The sequence below is a fragment of the Jaculus jaculus genome, chromosome 2, assembly GCF_020740685.1.
Source record: "Jaculus jaculus isolate mJacJac1 chromosome 2, mJacJac1.mat.Y.cur, whole genome shotgun sequence".
Taxonomy (NCBI): Eukaryota; Metazoa; Chordata; class Mammalia; order Rodentia; family Dipodidae; genus Jaculus; species Jaculus jaculus.
Window position 1 is genome coordinate 68074330 of NC_059103.1, and position 10882 is coordinate 68085211.

A 10882-nucleotide genomic window follows, 5' to 3' on the forward strand; every position below is an offset into this window, starting at 1 on the left:
CGATGAAGACTAAAGCAACTTGCCCAAGGTCACCCAGCTCATGGAAGGTTAGAACCTCTGTAGTCTGACTTGGCTACTCCAACTCTGATACACCGTTCTTTCTCAGGAAAGGTTTCTTGTATATGGTGAACACCATAATGCTTCTGCCCTTTAGACCCGTGTAGTTCATTTGAGGAAAATTCTGTATGTGAAAAAGGAGGCTATGTCTGCAGCCTGATGATAGCAAAAGAGCAGCAGGCCCGAGGGGGCAGGGTGTGCTGCCTCGTTGACGCGGTGTGAGCATTAAATTGACCGCAGCTCACAAAATGCTATGTCTGGCAGTACCACTGGTATGAAATCACTTGTTACATCAAAGTAGGAGGGACAACGTATGAAAACACCACAGTGAAACCCATTAATTTCTACAATTAATGTGTATTAGTAATTATAACCTAAGGAGAGACAAAAACAGCAAAAAAGTGTGATCATGCCTTACATAGGAAGTTATTGGAACTATCGTAGATTTATCACAAGTCAAATAGAGAAGAAAAGGAGAACCAGAGTGCGCCATGCTCGTGACTCAGAATTATGCCTTTCGTGAGGCTCTGCTCTCTCTCCTAAGTCATGTATGTGTATATATACACAAAAGCACGTATCACACATGCACACTTGCATATATAATTTTTTTCTCTGAATGACTTTTCCTAGTTGGTTAACTTCTTAAATTCTTATTTTTTTTTTTTCCTTTGGTTTTTTCAAGGTAGGGTCTCATCTAGCCCAGGCTGACCTGGAATTCACTATGTAGTCTTAGGCTGGTTTTGAACTCACAGCAATCCTCTGACTTCTGCCTTCTGAGTTTTGGGATTAAATGCGTGCACCACCACACCTGGCCTTAAATATTTTTACTTTTTTATTTTCAAGGAGAGAGAAAAAGAAAGAGAGAGAGACAAAGAGAGAGAGAGAGAGAGAGAGAGAGAGAGAATGGACACACCAAGGTCCCTAGCCACCAGAAATGAACTTTGTGCTTCTGGTTTTTTATTTTTACTTTTAGGTTTTTCGAGGTAGGGTCTCACTCTAGCCCAGGCTGACCTGCAATTCACTATGGAGTCTCAGGGTAGCCTTGAACTCATGGTGATCCTCCTACCTCTGCTTCCCGAGTGCTGGGATTAAAGGCGTGCACCACCATGTCCTGCTGAACTTTGTGCCTCTGGATTTACCTAGGTACTGGGGAATTGAACCTGGGTCATTAGGCTTAACAGGCAAGCACCTTAACCACCGAACCATCTCTCCAGCCCCCAATTCTCATTTTTATCTGTGAAATTGAGTAGTCATAACACCTTCCTCACTGGGTTGCTAAGATACTTATGTGAATGCTCTCTTATTGTGTCTAGCTAGGACTCAATAAATGCTGTATACTAAAAAAATCAAATCTCAGCCAGGCATAGTAGCTTGCACCTATAACCTCAGCACCTAATGGGTGAAGCAGTAGGATTACTATGAGTTTGAGGCCAGTCTGCCTACATAGTGAGACCCTGTCTTTAAAAAAACAAAAACAAAACCAAACAAAACAGAATTCAAATCTCACTACTAGGTATGCTGGGGGCTGTTTGCTATTTGACATATCAAAAAGTATAAAGGCTATTGTATTGGAGCCGCTGACATTTATCTAAAACTGTGGTAATGCCATGTCACCAAGCTTCTTGTAGCTCTTGGGACTGGTTGTAGCCCTATCCGCCTGAAGTATTCTAGCCTCCATTTATGTCATTTTGCCTTTCTTGATCCCAATTTAATGATGAACTGGAAAGACTTCCAAGACTTGGGACACCCAGAGTACTCTTGCTTCCTAAGGGGAATAGTACAGAGAATATAGTGGCTGGATTTTAACATAAATCTGATCTCTATCTCTTCCTCCAAACTGAAATACAATGATTTTCATGGATTATTCTTGTTTCACTTAGTGCAATGATCAATTTCCCATCTTAACAAATCACCAAAAAAATCTAAAATGACATAATGTCATTGTACCTGAGCTGACTATATTTTTCAGCATTTCCTGTGTTCTGAGGATAAGCAGAGTGAAGTAAATACATATATGCAAATATAGAAATATAGTTGAATAGGTTTTTTAGTTAAGCTTTAAGCTTTTCTTTTTTTTTTTTTTTTGCTACTTAACCTTTCTCTTTTTAGTCTGCATTTGACTTCCAGGATAGCTTTGCTACAGAAAGGCCATTAAGGAGACAATGAAACTCCAAGGATCCACCATTTTGCTCTGAACGGAGCCATTTCCTGATTTAGGGTTCTGTGGAAAATGCCTCTGAATGATGATTCCAGGGTCAAATCTAAAGGTTGCTTGGTACTTTTTCTAAAAATGTTATCTTTGCAGAAATTTGCACATAAGCATGTGTAACAAAATGTTTTCAGGAAATACATGTAAAAGAGAATTAAACTAATAATTTCTAAAGACTTAGTGATTTCCAGCATCGCAAAAGAAAGAACAGTGAAACAATTATTGAGCGATAGTTGGCTCCTCATATAAAGGATGGCCTGGGTCATATCTTGATGGACTCTCTCCACGTCCCTAGGAAGCAGATATTTTACTTCACAATTTACTGTAAGGAACATAAGGCAATGGAGACACTGAGGGGTAATGTGCCAAAGGTTACTAGTGTAGTAAGCACAGAAGTTTCAGCCACAGTTAACTTCATGGCCACTGTGAGAAAAGATATTCCTATGTTTTCTGCTACATTTCTATCAACCTTCATAAAGTAGAACAGCCCATTGACACCTGTCAGACAGGTGACAAGACAGCCTGACAAGACAGCCTGCCTGTTTGCTGCCACTGCCCTAGAGACCCTTTCATGTCATCACATGCGTCCACCTTACCAGCAAAGGGTGAGATAGATCCAGGAAGGCCTTTCAGCTCCTTTGCAGACTCAGCTTGGCATTTGCCAGAGAATTGCTTCCTTCCTTCTCTTCGTTTGGTGGTGTGTGGTGTCTTTGTCGTTGTGGCCCCAAGTCTCTGGTGTGCTGATGGGAGGATCATAAAACCCTGGGAGGAGAGTTTTTGTTTCTCTGGACAACCTGTGGTTAAAGGGATAGCAACTTGTGAGACACAGCTGGGAGACGGAAAGAAAACACAAGAGAAACCGCCTCTGGTGGCTCAGAGCCAAGCAGAGGCTAAGCCCTGGCTCGTAGAGGATTATTCTCATTCCCAGAGCTGATATTGATATCCATACAACCCATGACCTATCTCAGTACCTCCGTGACATGGTTAACACTTAGCCCAGGACATTGGCATGCATCACTTAAGCTGACTTGAAAACCTATCAAAGTACTGCCAAATGCATCTCTGGAACCCTCAATTTATTGATTAGAGGAGACTTTAAGGGCATGTTCCAATTCCTGCTTTCATTGAGCACTTAATATGTACCAACTTTTGTTGAGTGTCCTGATATTTTTTCTTTGGGAAATCACCTTGAAACAACGTCACTTATGTGTATGGGTGATTTTTATTTCATGTCTTATATATTTTTGAAATCATACATATTTATTTTTGGTGTGTGTATATGACATGTATGTACATTTTCACGTGTGTCAGTGCAGATGCATAAATGCCATGGCACATGTGTGGGTGTTGGTCCTTGCCTTCTATCTTGTTTGAGGCAGGGTTTCTCATTATCTACTTGCTGCATTTGCCAGGTGAGTTGACCTATGAGCTTTTGAGAGAGTCTTCTCTTTCCATCTCCCTTTTTGATAGCACTGATAAAAGTACTACAGCATTTGGTTTTACATGGGGTCTGGGGATCTGAACTCAGGTACTCGTGCTTGTGTGGTAAGCCTTTAGCCATGGAGCCTTGCACCCAGTCAAATTATGCATATTTTCTATCACAAACATACATTGCTATGTTTTATAATTAAAAACATAAATCATTTCTAATGAGCATTACAAATGATCTCACACCTGTAAAAATGTAATCTTACTTCCCAGTAATGATACTGTTGCTTTCACTCTTGAGTACCTATTTGGCTTCAGAACAGAAGACTTGATGTCATCACTGCTGGGGAGACTCCATCACATTAGATTTTGTTTAAACTCAGTCAACTTTTTCTTCTCATATCTCTGGGGATAGAATATGTTTCACAGGGCTAGTGTGCTAACCTGGTACCAGGGAACAGAATTTAATCCATGGTTATAGACAGTTGCCCATGGTGGCTTCTACTGAGATGTGTTATCCTTGCTGAACTTTGACCCTGATATCCTCCTGCTGTGTCTACAGAGAGGCATCTCAATAACTGATGTGCTATATGGTCACTGTGATCAGTGGTCCTTTCCTACTACCTGCAGGGCAGTTCCAGTCCTTTACTTCTGAAGCCTCTTAGAATACTTAGGGATGTCAGAGATGTCTTAAGTCTTACATGTCATTACACAATGAGTGTTGGCCCTGTGTGTGTGTAGTGGATATCTCTACATAGGGGTATAGTTTTCTGTATTTCACCCTAGAAATGAGGCATAGGGTCTCAGACTATTTGTGTATGTGCCTTACAGAGTTCCCTCTTAGCCACCTTGCAAAAAAGCTCCAGTTTTAGATCATTGTATAACCTCCTAACCATCTTCTAGTTTACCTTTGCATTTTTTGGAGCAGAATAAGTGTTTTTACATATTGATGTCCTCTTTAATCATCCTATACTCTGAATTATCCAGAATCTTCAGTTCTTGATATGCATAGCTAAGTTTGTGGACACCTTTCTGACATTCTTTATGTCACAAAGACACACCATCAGTAATTATTAGGGTCAAGCACACCACTTGACCTAATGTGATCAGAATATCACTTCACCACTGTGTTGTGCTCCTTTTCTGATCACTGGGTGAACAGATTTATGGGATTATACTCTAATGGTTTGGGGTTGGAGATGTGGGAGCCAGGAAATATTTTATAAAGAAGAAGTATTTAGGATGGTATTTACTCTGGCAATGATGTGGAAGTCATATAGGAAATGAAGATCCCAGTGAGGGACAGGAGCTGGAAATTGTTCCAGAGGTAAAATAGAAATGTTGGTTGGCCACTGAATTCCACTTCTGTCCAAATGAAACTTGAAGGAATCAATATCATCTTAGTTAAGTTTCTTTGGTTGTGACAGAATCCCAATCTGTACAGCTTAGATGGAATGAATCTTACTGACTTGACAACTCAAAAATGTACTGATTATTCAAACCATAAGATAATCAAGGCTCTGATAGATCCTAGAAAATCCAGGGCCCAACATTATCTGGAGTCAATTTGGTGTCTGTTTTCCCATATAAGTTGATTGAATTTTCTTTCTCTGAACATTGTTTTTCTCTACATAGTCAATACCATGAGCCTGCAATTCTGTTTTTTAAGGTATAGAGAAACTTTATTAGATTGTGAAGGAAAGAGGAAGAAGTACAGAGAGATCCCACCATGAGACAGGTGAGAGAGGATAAAGCCCCTCACAATTCTTATATTTATAGTTTTTCATTGTAAGACCCATACCACTGGCAGTTGTGGGAATAACCAACTGCTCTCTGATCATATTACCTGCCTGCTCCATGGAAGGGAGTTTATGCCTGCTACTAAAAGCCTAGTCAAAAACTTGTGACTGTGAAGGGCACAGGCCAGAGCAAGGGCAATGATACTGTTGTTTGGCTAAATGGATATGTGCGCCCATCAGATTTCCCTCTAAATATTTATGTCCAGAGATTAGTGCTGCTCTCAACTTTCACTAGAGATGTGTCTTTTTGCAACTGAAAGTAACTGCTGGGAAGACTCAAAACTCATCAAACTACCAAGAATAAATGACTATTGGTGCTCAGCACTAGAGGCGGCATCTATATCACCCCCTCTAAGACTCAGGATACATTGTGGAAGAAGGGATGGAAAGAATGTAAGAACCAGAGTGTGGGGAAGAGAGCTGTGGAATGCTGTCTTCTGGACTTGATATGGCCGTTACATTCATGACCTCATAGTGGCTGTGGTTACCTGTGCAAGACCAGCACAATATTGAACCGATGCATATCCCATAATAAATGGTGGAAGAAAGCATGAGACTTCTATTCCTTTATAAGGAGTTACTGCCACAGAGGGGTGGCTGGAGGAAGAAGAGACATTTGCTTCAGTGGTAGCTGTTGGTAAGTTGTAGGTGCTCTGGTAAATAACTCTCCACCCACACATGTGCAAGCAACTTTAATTAAACTTGGTGGGATACACACACACACACACACACACACACACAGCATCCATGTAGAAAAGGGATTGGCTGGGAATAAGAAATTTAGATGAGGGAAGAGAAGGTAATGGGAGATGATTATGATCAAAATACATTTGAGGCCTAGGTGCTTCTGTCTCTCTTCTCTCTATATTTCTTTGCTTGCAAATAAATAAATAAATATTAATATATATATATTATATATAATTATATTATATATATAATATAATATATAAAAATTGTCAATAAAACACTCATAAAGAGATTGACTTAAAATCTGTAATTTGAAAAAAACTTCTGGAGAAGAACTTTGGGGTTAAGTGCCACCAATAAGACCCATCAACAGAATGGGTAAATGAAGATCAAGAAATAGTACAGAAGCTATCATGATTATCATGTAGGTGAGAGCATAGACTAGTCTAAAAAGTTGCTGGGAAACAAAATCTGGACATCTGGTTCATTTAGTAATTGTATTCAGGTCCAGGATCTGAGCATGAGATAGTGCCCAGCTTTCTGTCTCAGGGATATTATTTAAAAAATTACTAATTCCTGGACAACTTCTCCTAAATATAAACTTACTTTGCATTTTTCTGTCATGGTAGTTTCATATAGCATCTGTGGTTGAGGTCATCCAACCATGGACACTTTCTACTGTGTGAATATTATTTCCCTGGAGAGATATTAAGTGAATGTCTATTACCTCCAGATAAGGCACCAACCACAGACCAAAATATGATTACACCAAGATCCAACTTTGTGAAGCAATGAGTTTAGTGGGCTTACTAACAGATCATGGTTGAGAGGCTATTTACAGAAACATGGTTAACCCAAAAGTAGCTGGATCACTTGGAAGTTTCATCTCAGCATGGATGATGAGCTTTTTTTTTTTAAATTTATTTATTTATTTATTTGAGAGTGACAGACATGGAGAGAAAGACAGATAGAGGGAGAGAGAGAGAATGGGCGCGCCAGGGCTTCCAGCCTCTGCAAACGAACTCCAGACGCGTGCGCCCCCTTGTGCATCTGGCTAACGTGGGACCTGGGGAACCGAGCCTCGAACCAGTGTCCTTAGGCTTCACAGGCAAGCGCTTAACCGCTATGCCATCTCTCCAGCCCGGTGATGACCTTTTGATAGCTGCATTGATGTAGCCCTCACCTACGGTTCACCTTCCACACACTGTATACACTAGCACCTTCTGAGTTCATGAGATCAGGCACAGAGGGGCAGAATTACATACAACTGGCTGAGAGGTGCAGGAGAGAGTGGCAAAAATCAGGTAAGGGTTCATATCACTCCCTAGCCTCTTCTGTGAGGGAACACCAATAGGCCCAGTATCTTTCTTTCTTTTTTTTAAAAAATATTTATTTATTTATTTGCAAGCAAAGAAATATAGAGAGAAGAGAGACAGAAGCACCTAGGCATCAAGCCACTGCAAGAAAACTCTAAATGCATGCACCACTTTGTGGCATCTGGCTCTATGTAGGTACTGGAGAATCAAACCTGGGTTGTTAGGTTTTGCAGGCAAGTGCCTTAACCACTGAGTCATCGCTCCAGCCCTTTTTCTTTTCTGTAGGCCCATTTTTTCTTTATAATTAAGGAAATTAATTATGAACTTTCCTATAGACATATTGCATATTGGTTATGTCCCCATCAGGTATACACTTATATCCCCTCTCCTATCCCTGTTTCACTGAGGGCCCTCCTCAGTGGGGTTACTGATATTCACTGTGGGGTTGTGGATGATCAGTCAGTCTGTGGGGGGGGGGGGTGGGCAGTGGCTCAAGACACTTCTTCCTATCTTGTTGCTCTTACCATCTTTTAGCCTTCTCTTCTAGAATGTTATCTGAGCATTGATGGGTGTGTTATAAGTCTCTTAGTGCTAACCTCTCTGCATCCTAAGAATTTCTGCTTTGACGACTTTTGAGTCTCCTTAATGTCTACCACCATCTCCCTAGAGGAGGTTGTTAGGCTAGCAATGAGAGCAGCACTTGTGTTTAAATTGCCATTTCCTCTGTAGTGTCTCCTGTGTCCTGGCATATGTGATAGAGATGAATCATCTTGTGCTAGACATTCAGCTATCTTTTCTTGTCATTATTTTAAAATATTTTTTATTTACTTGCAAGCAGAGAGACAGAGAAGTTAGACAAACAGAGACAGAGAGAATGGGCATGCCAGGGACTCTAGCCACTGCAAATGAACTCCAGATGCATGCATCATTTTGTGCATATGGCTTTATGTGGGTGCTAGGGAATTGAAACCAGGTCATTAGGTCTTGCAGGCAATCACCTAAACCACTGAGCAACTTCTAGAGCCTTTGTCATTTTGATGGATCTTGGTTCTCCCAAGTATTCATTTCCATCTGTGAAATAAGTTGAGTCTCCAAAAAAAGAGTAAGAGCACATGAATTAAAAGGGATAAGCAGAGTCTTTTCAAAGACTGTTGATGAGGATACCCTCTCTTCTTAGCTGAAAAAATAGTGGGAGTTTCCATCTGGAGTCTATGATCACCACATCCATAGGACTCTGACTTGGTTCTTAGTACCAGAAATAAATCCCTTCCCACTGAGTGAATCTCATATCTGATCGGTGAGCAGTTGATTACCCACATAGGCTGTGTGCCACTATTGCAAAGGTGTGTGTGTCTTGCCTGGATGGTTGATTTAGTAGTTTGCTTGTTCATACTGTTGTTGACTGTTATCCACCAGGAACTCACATAGCATTTTCCAACACTATGAAAGCCAGCCATCAAGGATCTGACTTCCTTCTCAGTTCCAGTGTGATCTCTTGTGACCACAGCCTATTGTGTCTTCAGCAATACTTACCATTTATCTCTGCTGAGTAACCAAGGGTTGTGGCAATGGCCCAACAGGCCCAATCTTGAGGGTTTTTTTGCTACTAGTTATAGCTGCTTCTGATCAAGATGCCAATGGCTGTTACTGCTCAGAGGAAAACACTCTACATCAGTTGGGATCCATTTTTGAGCAGCTCACAAATCTTTGAATGATTTGTTTGGGTTGTAAGAGCTAGATTCTCTGTCCTTACACAGGACAGTATAGATTCTGTGTTTTCTTGGTTACGCAGATGTCTTGTGGGAACCTCTTACTTCAACAAAGAAGTCAAGTTAATAAGTCACCATTATATTGCCACCAGCCCTGTAATGTTTCTTTTGGAAGGATTAAGATTTCATCTGGTGGTGATAAGCCTCGGGGACCTTATTATACAGGAGACCCCAGGGAGCATATGGACATGCAGTTTTCATCATTATCTGGGCTTTAGGGAGCTCTTGCTCTCTCTTGTGTGTGCACTCTCTCTCTCTTTGGGGTGGAACTTCAGTGGCCACAACCCAGCATAGCTTTTAGGAGGAAGATGGAAAATCATGTCAGAATAGAGAATAGATGCTCTCTTGGGTGAGAAATCGTCCTTGACCAGAGCTGAGAATGCAGTTACTCCTAGTGAAGAGGATAAGGCATCTGAAAATCTTTAGAGGTCTGTTTCATTTGGAAAGTGTCCTCATAGTAATAGTAGCTATCCTTTACATACACATAATATTTTGTAGATGCCTGGGACCCCATATGCTACTATTTCATTTTTATGTCCACAGAAGGTCTTATGAAGTAGGCACAGGTAGATTCTGAGAGGTTAAGTAAATTGCCAGTAACCAAGTCTTATTTCTTTTTTTAATTTTTAAAATATTTTATTTTTATTTATTTATTTGACAGAGAAAGAGGGGGGAGAGAGAGAAAGAGAGGGGGTGGAGAATATGGGTGTTCCAGGGCCTCCAGCTACTGCAAACAAACTCTAGACGCATGTGCCCCCTTGCGCATCTGGCTAACGTGGGTCCTGGGCAATCGAACCAGGGTCCTTTGGCTTTACAGGCAAATGCCTTAGCAGCTAAGCCATCCTTCCAAGTCTTATTTCTAATGCTTGATTTTCTCTTTTATTATTATCACCATCAATTTCAGCATAAGGAGATAGTACCCAGAAACTTGTGATGACCAGTACATTTTTAAAGTATGATTTTGAATTCTTTTTCTTTTGTTTGTTTTGAGGTAGGGTCTCAACCTGGCATTCACTATGTAGTCTCAGGGTGGCCTCAAACTCACGGCAATCCTCCTACCTCTGCCTCCCAAGTGCTGGTATTTTTAAGGTGTGTGCCAGCATACCTGACTCACTGAACTCTTTAAATATGTGAAAACACACACACACACACACACACACACACACACACACACACACTTATACACATTCATACGTTATTTTAATCCAGTGTAGTTTCACTTTAAAAAAATGTTCAAATGCTCCAAAAGTAACTCTTGGCATCCCTTCTAGTCTGGCATAATAAGATTTCCCAAGTTCCTCTTCTGTATTTTCCATACCACCCACTTCTAAAACACACTAGTCTCTAAGAAATATATTTTTTTTTCCCTGCGGGGGAGGTGGGTAGAAGGCTTGAGATAGGGTCTCACTCTGGAGCTCAGTATCCTTGATTTTTGTAGTAAGAAATTATATGTGACAATCAGTTAATCAATGATCATTTGCTATGGTTGCTTTACCAATATAAGATTGATAGCAAGCATAGTGGTATACATCTATAATCCCAGCACTTGGGATGCAAAGGCAGGGAGACTGAGAATTCAAGGCTAAACTAGGTCCTATATAATGAGACCCCCATCTC